Below are 13,464 nucleotides of genomic sequence, written 5' to 3'. Positions count from 1 at the left end.
TTCGGGAGAGGGGGTACTCTGTGATCTTCCTGCAGGAGACTCACACGGCTCCAGCCGTCAAGGCTAGCTGATGGCTGGAGTGGGGGGACGAGGTCTACTTTAGCCACCTCGGCACCCGTTCAGCTGGGGTGGCCACCTGTTCTCCCCCGAGCTATGGCCCAAGGTGCTGAGGGTAACTGAGGTCGTGCCGGTTGCCTGTTGCACATCCGGGCCTGCGTGGAGGGGCTGAGATTAAACCTGGTCAACGTTTACGCCCCGAACGCAGGCCAGAAACGAGTGCGTTTCTATCGGCAGGCGTTGGCCTTCCTCGCCACTCTGGATCCTCACGCATGCCTGGTCCTGTGTGGGGATTTCAACACCACCCTTGAAGACCGGGACCACTCAGGAGTCGAGACATCCCAGGCAGCCGCTGGCGTCCTCAGGGAGATCGTGGACCATCACTCTCTGGTGGATGTCTGGTGTGACTACCACCTGGACGACAACGTTACCTTTACTTATGTCCGGGTGGAGGAGGATCGGTCACGCCACTCCCGGTTGGACCGCATTTATATTTCACGTTTCCATCTGGCACGAGCCCACGCCTCCGGCGTTTGGCCAGCCCTATTCTCGGATCACCACTTGGTGACCGTGACAGCCTCTCTCAGTTCGGAGAGGCCGGGGCCAGCCTATTGGCATTTCAGTAACAGCTTGCTGGAGGACGTGGGCTTCGTGGCATCCTTCTGGGAGTTCTGGCTGGCCTGGCAGGGGCAGCGGCAGCAGCAGCAGCATGCCTTTCCCTCGGCGAGGTGGTGATGAGATGTGGGGAAGGTGCACGCATGGCTCTTCTGCTGCGACTACACCTGGGGCGCCACCTGGCGGAGGGATGCGGTGATAGGGTAGTTGGAGCGGGAGGTTTTAGAGCTAGAGAGCCGTCTCACCTCCGGCCCTGAGGATCCACTCCTCCGCACAGTGTACCTGGAGAAGCGGGAGGAGCTCCGGGCCCTGGAGGGCCATCGCGCCCGGGGTGCTTTTGTTTGATCCTGCATCCGCCCCCTTTGGGAGATGGATCGCGACTCCCACTTCTTCTAGACCTTGGAGAAAAGGAGGGGGGCCAAAAAGCACATCACCTGCCTCTTGGCGGAGGACGGGACCCCCCCCTCACAGATCTGGAGGAGGTGCATGGAAGGGCCAGGGCCTTCTATGCTAGCCTTTTCTCCCCAGATCCAACCGATGCTGATGCCCGCAGGGTGCTCTGGACCAAACTCCCGACGGTCAGCACAGGTGACCGAGACTGGCTGGAGCTGCCTCTCTCTCTGGCCGAGCTCTCGTAAGCCCTCCGTCACATGCCCACTTATAAATCTCCGGGCATGGACGGGCTGACCTTGGAGTTCTATCACGTGTTCTGGGACGTCCTTGGCCCGGACCTCGTTATCGTCTGGGCCGAGTCTTTGCAAAACGGGGTCCTCCCTCTCTCGTGCAGGCGAGCTGTGCTCGCTTTATTGCCAAAGAAGGGGGACCTCCATGAACTACGGAATTGGCGTCCCATCTCGCTCCTCAGCACTGACCATAAGGTCGTAGCAAAGGCCATCTCGCTGCAGCTGGGGTCCGTGCTGGCGGACGTGGTCCATCCCGACCAGACCTACACCATCCTGGGCCAGACCATCTTTGACAACTTGTATTTGGTCTGGGACCTCTTGAAGCTGGGGCGTAGGGATGGTCTGTTTTTCGCCCTCCTGTCCCTGGACCAGGAGAAGGCGTTCGACAGGGTGGACCACAGGTATCTCCTGGGCACCCTGGGGGCATTCAGCTTTGGGCCCCAGTTTGTGGGCTTTCTCCAGGTGCTGTATGCTGACGCGGAGTGTCTGGTCAAGCTCAACTGGACTCTGACCGAGCCGTTCAGCTTCGGGCGGGGAGTATGGCAGGGGTGCCCCCTCTCGGACCAGCTGTATGCTCTGGCGATCGAGCCCTTCCTCCTTCTCCTCTGCCAGAGGTTGACGGGTTTGGTGCTTTGGGAGCCGGAGCTGCGGCTGGTCCTGTCGGCGTACACTGACAACATGCTCCTCGTGGTCCAGGACCCAGACGACCTGGTGTGGGTGGAGGCCTGCCAACCCGTTTACTTGGCGGCCTCCTCCGTCCGGGTCAACTGGATCAAGAGCTCTGGCCTGGTGGTCAGGGACGGGTGGCAGGTGAGCTCCCTCCCACCCGCGCTTCAAGCCATCCAGTGGAGCGCAGGTCAGCTGCTCTATCTTGGCATTTATCTATCCGCCACACATCCTTCTCCGTCAGAGAACTGGCAGGATTTGGAGGCCAGGGTGGGTGAGCGGCTCCGGAGATGAACAGGACTGTTCCGGTGTCTCTCCCTGCGAGGGAGGGTGCTGGTGCTGAACCAACTGGTCCTGTCCATGCTCTGGCACTGACTCAACACCCTGAGCCCTGCCCCGAGGATCCTGGCCAGGCTCCGAGAGGATGGCTCTGGAGTTCTTCTGGCCTGGGCTGTACTGGGTCTCTGCAGGGGTTTTGAGTCTTCCCCGGGAGGAGGGAGGACAGGGCCTGGTTTTCTTGCACAGCCAGGTCCATGTCTTCTACCTCCAGGCCCTGCAGAGGCTCCTTTACAGTGCAGGTAATCCGGCGTGGAGCATGTTGGCGCACGCCTTCCTCCGCCGCCTCCGAGGGCGCCGATATGACCGGCAGCTTTTTTTTCCTCCATCCGAGAGGCCTTCCGCGAGACCTCTTCGAGCTGCCGGTCTTCTACCAGGACCTCCTCCGGACCTGGAAGCTTCTTTCAGCTACCAGGTCATTAGTGGCCACCGAGGGAGCGGACCTCCTTGCGGAGCCCCTGCTACACAACCTCGATCTCCGTGTGCAGGTGGCGGAGTTCCCCTCGATGTGTCGGAGGTTGATCCTGGCAGAAACCACCAGAGTCGGAGACCTCCTGGACTACGACAGGGGGGATTGGGTGGAGCCCCACGCGCTCGGACGACACATGGGGCTTTCCACCCTTCCAACCCCTAGGCGTGTACTCCAGGAGGCGAAGGCCACCTTGTCACCCGATTCTCTCGCTTTCCTGCGGCGAGCCCTACAAGAGGGCGTTCCTCACCCACCCCTCACCCCTGGCCCTCCGGACATTTTTCTTGGGCCCCCGTTCCGCGAGCCCCCCCCCCACTCCCTGCAGCCAGTCCGGTTTCGAACCGTGCCCAGAAACCATCTGTACACACTCGTGCTCCATACATCCTCACCCTCGTGTCCCGCCCCGACACCAAATGGCGGGACTATCTTCCACCTAAAGAGGGTGAGGAGCCCCGGTGGGCCAGCCTTTATTCCACCTTGGTCCCACGGCCCGCCAGGGACATTAGTTGGCAGCTCCTTCATGGAGCCGTGAGCACAGGCGTGCACCTCGCACGGTTCACCCCTATACCTGAGGCCTGCCCCTTTTGTGGCGTGAGGGAAAACCTGGTGCATGCTTATCTCGAATGCACCAGGTTGCAGCCCCTATTCCGGCTCCTCCAGAACCTCTTGTTGAGGCTCTGGCTGCACTTTTCCCCCACACTTGTTCCTCTTTGCACACCCTATCTGTGGCCCCATGAAGTCGCGAGACCTCCTCGTCAACCTCCTCCTGGCTCTGGCCAAAGTCTCCATCTATAATACCAGGAGGAGGATGTTAGATGAGGTGGTGCTCTGCGACTGTGGGGCCTATTTCCGTTCCTCCCTAGTTTCATGCATCAGGGCAGAGTTCCACTGGGCAGCGTCCGCTGGCTCCCTCGACAGCTTTGAGGAGCAGTGGGTGCTGTCCAGGGTTCTCTGCTTGGTGTCCCCATCCGGCATCCTCATTTTGAACCTCTGACCTTCACTCAGATCCCTGTTTTTCATTAGTTGTCCCCCGTAATCAGTTGGTCCCTGGGTCCAGTGGTCCCTCCTGCTAGGCTGGGGGAGGGGCCTTTAGCAGTGGGTGGGCTTGGGCCCGCTCACTTCCCGGGTTTTTCAATACAACCCTGCTACAAGCTCTTATATTAAATGACACCTTCTGGTCTGGAACTGTGCTGCAGCTTTTCTATTAAATGCATTTTTGTCCATGCTTTCGTCATGATCACATTGTGATGATAAACCACAGCCCATCTGGATTCTGCTCACTAACAGTTTTTTTTAAATAATATTAATGATATCACAAAAAGACTGCAAACTAATATATGTTCTTTAAAGACAACACTTTTTCGAGTTTTTATTCCAAACTGTAGGCTCTTCACAGAGCTAGGTCTGCATTTTTATTTCATTTATATCTGCTCTCTCGGCCTACTGAATATGGAGAGTGGCAAACTATTTATTTTGCAGGACTGGAAGGCTCTGGAGTTAGTATTTGTGGGCTAGATTGTAACTTTACAACCTGTCTGGGGTAAGGGGTAGTGCATAGCTGCACTGCCATAGGAACTGTCTGGGCTCCAGACCAGAGAAGGCATTCTGACTCACTAAGTCACCTGTCCACCCTTGCTTTACGGGAGGACTAAGTTATATCCCCATTTTTTGTGGAGCAGCTTATTCCCTCATGTGCCAAGCCAGCTTCTTTGGCCACCCAATTCCCTGCCCTCTCCTACCATGTCTCTGTGCACCTGTCCACAGCAGGGAGTACCAGGTGAGTAGACCCTACAGTCCTCGCTGCCCCAGACACTCCGTCTGAGGAAGGCTAAGCAGGAGGGGCAAAATGGACAAAGAAGGGGCATGATAATTTCACCCTGTAGACATAATTAAAGTCTTATAACTGACTTTCTCAGGAACCTTGTGACCTTCTGTGCTTGGGGAAAACTAGCTTCTGAGTATAGTATATACTACGACTAGCCAGTGTTAGTGTGATACTGCCCTACTCCATTTATAAATTTACAAAGTTATTGCTGTTTCTGAAGGGAGAACAATACATGTATGGACTATAATTAATTTCCTTTTATTGTCTAACAACACACTTTGGGCCCAATCTCACATTGAAGTCAATGGCAAAATTCCCATTGTTTTCCAATATAAGCAGGCTCAAATTTTGGCTGGTTTGTGGGGAGGAAGGATGGGGAAGGTCTGAGAGTAGTAGGATACCTGGGTTCTGCTCTTGGCTCTGCTCCCTACTTGGTGTGTGGCTTTGAGCAAGTCATTTAACCTGGATTTGTGCTGGAAATGGCCCAACTTGATGATCACTTTAGATAAGCTATTACCAGCAGGACAGCGGGGTGGGAGGAGGTATTGTTTCATGATCTCTGTGTGTATATAATGTCTTCTGCAGTTTCCACGGTATGCATCCGATGAAGTGAGCTGTAGCTCACGAAAGCTCATGCTCAAATAAATTGGTTAGTCTCTAAGGTGCCTCAAGTACTCCTTTTCTTTTCACTTGAAGAGAGTGACACTTCCCTTATCTCACAGAGTATGTTCACAGCTTGCATTAAATCGATGTTTGCAAAGCACGCTGAGATCCTGCCATGTGCTGTATAAAAACAAACTTGTATTACAATGGACTGCATGATCATATTTATGTAACCTTGTCCAATCCCTCCGCTTTCTGTTCTCTCCCTCACTTGGTATTTCGAATCTGAGACTGTCAGATATAAGGACCATGTCTAACTATCTGTTCTACAAGGTCCCTATCAGATCTCTGGGCACTGTAAATAATAGTAACACTATTAAAGGAAGAGCTAATATTTTGCTGATCAGGACACACTGATCAATAGCATCGCCTTAGTTTAACTTCAGTCATGCTGCGGGGGGAGTGGCACTATATGTGAAAGAAAGCAGAGTCAAACATAGTAAAAATCTTAAATGAATCAAACTGTACCATAGCACCTCTATGGATAGAAATGCTATATTTGAATAATAAGAGTATGGCCGTAGGAAATACACTACCAACCACCTGACCAGGATTGATATGGTGATTGTGAAATGCTCAGAGAGATTACAGAAGCTATAAAAATAGAAAACTCCATAATAATGTGGGATTTCAGCTATCCCCATATTGACTGGGTGCATGTCCCCTCAGGATGGGATGCAGAGGTAAAGTTCCTAGACCAGTGGTTCTCAGACTTTTGTACTGGTGACCCCTTTCACATAGCAAGCCTCTGAGTGTGACCCCCCTAATAAATTAAAAACACTTTTTTATATATTTAACACCATTTTAAATGCTGGAGGCAAAGCGGGGTTTGGGGTGGAGGCTGACAGCTCACAACCCCCCCAGGTAATACCCTCATGACCCCCTGAGGGGCTCAATCCCCAGTTTGAGATCCCCTGTTCTAGACACCATTAATGATACTACTTGGAGCAGCTAGTCCTGGAACCCACAGGGGAAGACACCATCCTTGATTTAGTCCAAAGTGGAGCACAGAATCTGGTCCAAGAGGTGAGCATAGCTGAACCACTTGGTGTTGGTGACCATAATGTAATTAAATTTAACATCCTTGTGTTGGGGGGCAGGGAGGGGGGAATACCAAAGAAGCCCAACACAGTAGCATTTAACATCAAAAAGGGGAACTACACAAAAATGAGGAAGCTAGCTCAATAGACGTTAAAAGAAACGGTCTGTGATACAGCAAGATCAGGGAGAGTGGGAGAGAGGAGATATATAATCCCTAGGCTAATTAAGGGGTGGTTCCCAGTAGACTAGGGAAGGTTACTACAGGTTAATTGGAGCACCTGTAGCCACTTAAGGACCAGCAGGAACCTAATAAAACCCCCCTGCTTCAGGCAGATAGGGTGGGAAGGAGAGACTTTGAAGGTGTGTTGCTGAGAATTGAAAGACCAGAGAACCGGAGGATGTGAGACCCTGCCCCAGCAGAGTAGGGAGACTCCCTCCCCCAGCCTCAGGGGTAACCCTACCCAAGGGGGACGAGGGTAAGAATCCTGCAGGGGTTGAGAGTGGCTGGGGCTCAGAGTGAGGAGCAAACCCAGACCCCTTCCCTTCTCTACCATCTTCCTGGGCCACTAGTGGGGCCCTTGGTGCCCCAAGAGCCGGGGCAAGGGGTGGTGTCTTAGCCCCCACCCACCCACCCAGAAAAGTGTGGGACCCACCATACCAACATTGGCCATTTTGTCACAAGTTATAGGAGTTAAATGCCTGCAAGCTGCATGGAAACATTTTAACACCATAAAAGAGACTCAAATTAAATGTATACCCCAAATATTAAAAAAGATAAATAAAAAATTAGAGGACCAAAAAATGCCACCATGGCTAAACAGAGTAAAACAGGCTGTAAGAGGCAAAAACACTTCCTTTAAAAACTGGAAGTTATATCCTACTGAAGAAAATAGAAAGGAACATAAACTCTGGCAAGTCACGGGTAAAAGTATAATTGGCAGGCCAAAAAGAATTTGAAGAGCAACTAGTAAAAGACTCAGAAACTAACAGCAAAAAAAATGTTAAGTACATCAGAAGCAGGAAGCCTGCCAAACAATCAGTGGGGCCAAGGACAATCGGGAAGGAAGAAAAGGCCATTGTGGAGAACCTAAATGAATTCTGTGCTTTGATCCTCACTGCAGAGGATGTTGAGGGAACTTCCCACACCTGAGCCATTCTTTTTAGTTGACAAATCGAAGGAACTGTCCCTATTGCGGTGTCACTAGGGGAGGTTTGGGAACAAATTGATAAATTAAACCATAATAAATAACGAATACCAGATGGTATTCACTCAAGAGTTCTGAAGGAACTCAAATATGAAATAGCACAAATACTAACTTTGGTATGTAACCTATCATTTAAATCCAATTCTGTAACAGATGACTGGAGGATAGCTAATGTGATGCTAATTTTTAAAAAAGGCCCAATAGGCAAACCTGGCAATTACAGGCTGGTAAGCCTAACTTCAGTACCAGGCAAAATGGTTGACACTATAGTAAGGAACATAATTATCAGATACATAAGTGAACATGATGTGTTGGAGAAGAGTCAACATGGGTTTTGTAAAGGGAAATAATGCCTCACCAATCTATGAGAATTCTTTGAGGGGGCCAAACACGTGGCGGTAATAGGAGGCTTGGAAGGCCAGGTGACCTAGTCGTCAGAGTACTTCACTTCTAGTCCCCTGGTCAAGATACCTCAGCCTTTAAGGCAGGGAGGGTAGGGGGATCCAAGCCCTTCCACTCCACCGTGTCCCAGCCCAGGGCAACCTCTGGGTTGGGGACCTTCCAGCGGCAAGTCTATGCCCACTGCCCTGGGCTACTTCCTACCGTTGTCCCTTCAGTTTGGGGCATGGCCACTATAGTCCAAGTTGCTGTCTCTAGTAGTGGGCCCTGGGCAGCATCCTGCTGCGGTCCCAGATTCCTCCAGCCTTAAGTCTGACAGGGTTGGAACCCCCATAAGGTCTCTGCACTTCTGTCACCCAGGTTCCTCTTAGGCTGGGTGCTCCTAAGAATCTTTCTCAGTCTCTGTTGTCCAGGAAGACAGGGTTTGTTTCCTGGTGGCTTCCTTGGCTAGGCTGGTGATCCATCCCTCGGGTAGGGAGGCAGCTAGCTCCTGCCTCTTTGCCAGTCAGCCTCATACTGAGCCAGGCTCCATACTTTTCTCTCCCATCCAGATCTGGCATTGCTGCTGTCAAGGTTCCTTCCCCACTCTGAACTCTAGGGTACAGATGTGGGGACTTGCATGCAAGACCCCCTAAGCTTATTCTTACCAGCTTAGGTTAAAACTTTCCCAAAGTACAGACTTTGCCTTGTCTTTGAACCATATGCTGCCACCACCAACCGTTTTAAACAAAGAAAAGGGAAAGAGCCCACTTGGAGACGTCTTTCCCACAAAATATCCCCCAAAGCCCTACACCCCCTTTCCTGAGGAAGGCTTGTTAAGAATCCTCATCAATTTGTACAGGTGAGCACAGACCCAAACCCTTGGATCTTAAGAACAATGAAAAATCAAGCAGGTTCTTAAAAGAAGAATTTTAACTAAAGAAAAGATAAAAGAATCACCTCTGTAAAATCAGGATGGTAAATACCTTACAGGGTAATCAGATTCAAAACATAGAGAATCCCTCTAGGCAAAACCTTAAGTTACAAAAAGACACAAAAACAGGAATATACATTCCCTCCAGCACAGCTTATTTTACCAGCTATTAAACAAAAGAAAATCTAATGCATTTTCTAGCTAGATTACTTACTAACTTTACAGGAGTTGTAAGGCTGCATTCCTGATCTTTTCCCTGCAAAAGCATCACACAGACAGACCAAACCCTTTGTCCCCATCTCCAGATTTGAAAGTATCTTGTCCCCTCATTGGTCATTTTAGGTCAGGTGTCAGCGAGGTTACCTTAGCTTCTTCACCCTTTACAGGTGAAAGGGTTTTGCCTCTGGCCAGGAGGGATTTTGTAGCACTGTACACAGAAAGGTGGTTACCCCTCCCTTTATATTTATGACAGCTGCAAATATAAGGTTGGGCTAGCTGGGCCCACAGGCTCTCTTTAACTACTAGTGTGCTGGCAGGCAGTTTCTCTGCTTCACGACAGTGGATAAGGGTGATCCCAAGCATATAGTGTACTTGGTCTTTCAGAAAGCCTTTGACAAGGTCCCTCACCAAAGGCTCTTAAGCAAACTAAGCAGTCATGGAAGGAGAGGGAAGGTCCTCTCGTGGATCAATAACTGGTTAAAATACAGGAAACAAAGGATAGGAATAAATTATCTGTTTTTAGTATGGAGAGGTAAATAGCAGCATCCCCCAGCAATCTGTACTGGGACCTGTGCTGCTGTTCACCATATTCATAAATGATCTGGAAAAAAGGTGAGGTGGCAAAGGTAAACAGTGAGGTGGCAAAGTTTGCAGATGATACAAAATTACTCAAGATAGTTAAGTCCAAAGCAGACTGGGAAGCGTTACAAAGGGATCTCACAAAACTGGGTGCCTGGTCAACAAATTGGCAGATGAAATTCAATGTTGATAAATGCAAAGTAATGCACATTGGAAAACAATCACAACTATACATATAAAATGATAGAATTTAAATAAGCTGTTACCTCTCAAGAAAGAGATCTTCGAGTCCTTGTGATTAGTTTTCTGAAAACATCCACTCGACGTGCAGCAGCTGTCAAAAAAGCGAACAGAATGTTAGGAACCATTAGGAAAGCGATTGATAATAAGACATTAAATATCATAATGCCATTATATAAATCTATGATACTCCACAGCTGGAATACTTTGTGCCATTCTGGTCACTTAATCTAAAAAGATATTTTAGAAATGGAAAAAGTACAGAGAAGGGCAATTAAAATGATTAAGGGTATGGAACAGCTTCCATATAAACACAAATTAAAAAGACTGGAACCATTCAGAGATGACTAAGGAGGATATGCTAGAGGTCTGTGTGACAGGTTGGATCACAGAAACCCCCTTGGGAGCTGCCACCTGATGTGCCAAGACTACTTCTACTACTGCTTTCCTGCCGTGGTAGCTTAGGATTTCAGTGCCCTGCCTGGTTTGAGCCAGACCCGCTAGCCTGCTGCAAACCCAGACCCAGGTCTGAACCACATCCCCTAACAGCTGTGGGCTTAACTGAAAGCAGCTTACAGAAGTGTTCCTGTCTTCAAACACTCAGATGTCCAACTCCCAATGGGGTCCAAACCCTAAATAAATCCTTTTTACCCTTTATAAGCTTTATACAGGGTAAACTCATAAATTGTTTGCCCTCTATAACACTGATATAGAAGTATGCACAGCTGTCCCTCCCCCCCCCCTGGTATTAATACATAGTTAGGGTTAATTAATAAATAAAAAGTGATTTTATTAAATACAGAAAGTAAGATTTAAGTGGTTCCAAGTAGTAACAGAAAGAACAAAGTGAATTACCAAGCAAAATAAAATAAAACACGCAAGTCTATGTCTAATCAAATTAAATACAGATAAAAACTTCACCAGTTCTAGTAAGCTCTCTTTTACAGAGTAGTCTGCTTCTAGTCTGGGTCCAGCAAGCACTCACACCCCCTGTGGTTACTGTCCTTTGTTCCAGTTTCTTTCTGGTATCCTTGGGGGTGGAGAGGCTATCTCCTTAGCCAGCTGAAAACAAAATGGAGGGGTCTCCCACGGGCTTAAATAGACTTTCTCTTGTGGGTGGAGACATCCTTCTCTCTCCTATGCAAAGTCCAGCTCCAAGATGGAGTTCTGGAGTCACCTGGGCAAGTCACATGTCCATGCATGACTCACAGTTTTTACAGGCAGAAGCCATTGCTGACATGGCATCTTGAATGTCTCCAGGAAGACTTCTTATGTGGATTGGAGCATTCCAAGATGCATTGTTCCTTAAGTGCTTCTTGATTGGGCACTTAACTTTGCAAATTCTTTTCTCCAGGAACTGACCAAATGTTCTACCAAGGTTATTTAGAAATCAAGCCAGTACAGAGCCAATATTCATAACTTTGAATACAAAAATGATACATGCATACAAATAGGATTAATAGATTCAGTAGATCATAACCTTTACATAGATATGTTACATGGCATATGTAGCATTGAACATATTCCAGTTATGTTATATATATATTCATAAGCATATTTCCATAAAGCTTTATGGGGGGCACCATCACAGTCTGTAAAATCATGAATAACGTAGAGCAAGGAAATAAGGAAGTGTTATTTACCACATCGCAACCCAAGAATCAGGGGGTCACCCAATGAAATTAATAGGCAACAGGTTAAAACAAACATAATGAAATACTTCTTTGCACAATGTACAATCAATCTATGGCACTCATTGCCAGGGGATGTTGTGAATGCCAAAAGCTATAATTTGGTTCCAAAAAGAATTAGATAAGTTCCTGAAGGATAGGTTTATCAATGGCTATTACCCAGAGATACCCTGTGACTGTCAATAGTGGGGGGACAGAGTGAGGGCAACCAACTGCATCAGTGTTCCTGAGCATGCTCAGTCCATGTTAGCATGCTCGATACAAGCCAAGCTGCAAATCTGGTGGGATGTGTGACACTCACTGCATGTCCCCCCACAGGTAACCTCTGCTGTTAGTCAGCAGCCCCATGGTCTGTGTTTTCCTAAGCCTCTGACTGCCAGATGCTGGGACTGGACAACAGGGGATGAATCATTTGATAATTGCCCTGTTCTATTTATTCCATTCAAAGCATCTGGCATTGGTCAGTGGGGAAAGACAGGACACTGAGCTAGATGGACCATTGGTCTGACCCAGTATGGCCATTCTTGTGTTCTTTTGTTATTTCAGAATGAAATTGAAGCTGCAGCTTCTGCATATGATGGAGAGAGATTAGCAGAAGGTGAGGGTTTTCTGTGAGGCAATCAAAAGGTAAATTGCCAGTGTGTGGTACAATCACTAAAGGCTTCCAACGTCAATTCTCACTGGACAGAACAGAAGTTGCTAATGGATGTGTAATGAGCCATCAAAAGTGAGTTCCAGCTGTCAGTGTCCCATAGCGAGAGCAGCAGTGGTATGTGCCTGATCTCATGGCTAATATAATGAAGCGTTATTCGGCATACTTATGGTTTTTATACATTAGAAAGGGATACAACAGGTGTCAAAACCAAAAAAATATATAGCCTTCATTACAATTCAGGCTGAGTGATTTGCACTAGGAACTTAAAAGGAAGTTGGAAGCCTTCAAAGGGAGCCCAGGCCCAGCAGTCCAGGAAAAACAAGCCAGGTTCCATCTAGCTTTACTATCATATTCACAATCGCAAGAACTACAGCCCTAATACAATACAAAACTTTTTGCTTAAACAGTGACAGTAAAACAGTTCTTGGGAGTCAGCAGTAAGGTCAAAGAGAAACTGATTTAAAATGAAAAGGAGTACTTGTGGCACCTTAGAGACTAACAAATTTATTTGAGCATAAGCTTTCGTGAGCTACAGCTCACTTCATCGGATGAGCTGTAGCTCACAAAAGCTTATGCTCAAATAAGTTTGTTAGGGTATGTCTACACTACGAAATTAGGTCGAATTTATAGAAGTCGGTTTTTTTGAAATCGGTTTTATATATTCGAGTGTGTGTGTCCCCACAGAAAATACTCTAAGTGCATTAAGTGCATTAACTCGGCGGAGCGCTTCCACAGTACCGAGGCAAGCGTCGACTTCTGGAGCGTTGCACTGTGGGTAGCTATCCCACAGTTCCCGCAGTCTCCGCTGCCCATTGGAATTCTGGGTTGATATCCCAATGCCTGATGGGGCTAAAACATTGTCGCGGGTGGTTCTGGGTACATATCGTCCGGACCCCGTTCCCACCCTCCCTCCCTCCGTGAAAGCAAGGGCAGACAATCATTTCGCGCCTTTTTTGTCTGCTGCCAGCCAAAGATGTAAAGGATCGATGGAGTGGGTCAGAACAAGACATAGACCAGATTTGTTCTGGACTCATTTTCCTCCTTCCCTGTCTAGATCACACTGCAGTCAGTCACAGAGAAGGCGCAGCGAGGTTAATCTAGCCATGTATCAATCAGAGGCCAGGCTAACCTCCTTGTTCCAATAAGAACGATAACTTTGGTGCACCATTTCTTATTGGAACCCTCCGTGCAGTCCTGCCTGAAATACT

At 48.5% G+C, this 13,464-nt stretch overlaps 1 long non-coding RNA gene across 1 annotated transcript in view; it reads right to left on the bottom strand.

Annotated features, from left to right (window-relative positions):
• LOC140915339 (uncharacterized) overlaps nt 1–11,026 on the bottom strand; it is a 29,858-nt gene extending 18,832 nt beyond the window's left edge. The window contains exons 1-2 of the long non-coding RNA XR_012160137.2: nt 10,832–11,026; nt 9,937–10,004 (exon numbers count right to left, since the gene is read on the bottom strand). This is a non-coding gene — a long non-coding RNA (uncharacterized LOC140915339). The remainder of the gene's footprint in view (nt 1–9,936; nt 10,005–10,831) is intronic.
• Nucleotides 11,027–13,464: the final 2,438 nt, after the last annotated feature.

The sequence above is a fragment of the Lepidochelys kempii genome, chromosome 7 (assembly GCF_965140285.1).
Source record: "Lepidochelys kempii isolate rLepKem1 chromosome 7, rLepKem1.hap1, whole genome shotgun sequence".
Classification (NCBI taxonomy): Eukaryota; Metazoa; Chordata; order Testudines; family Cheloniidae; genus Lepidochelys; species Lepidochelys kempii.
Note: the sequence above shows the minus strand (reverse complement) of the source record. Positions and strands in the feature narration are given on the sequence as shown.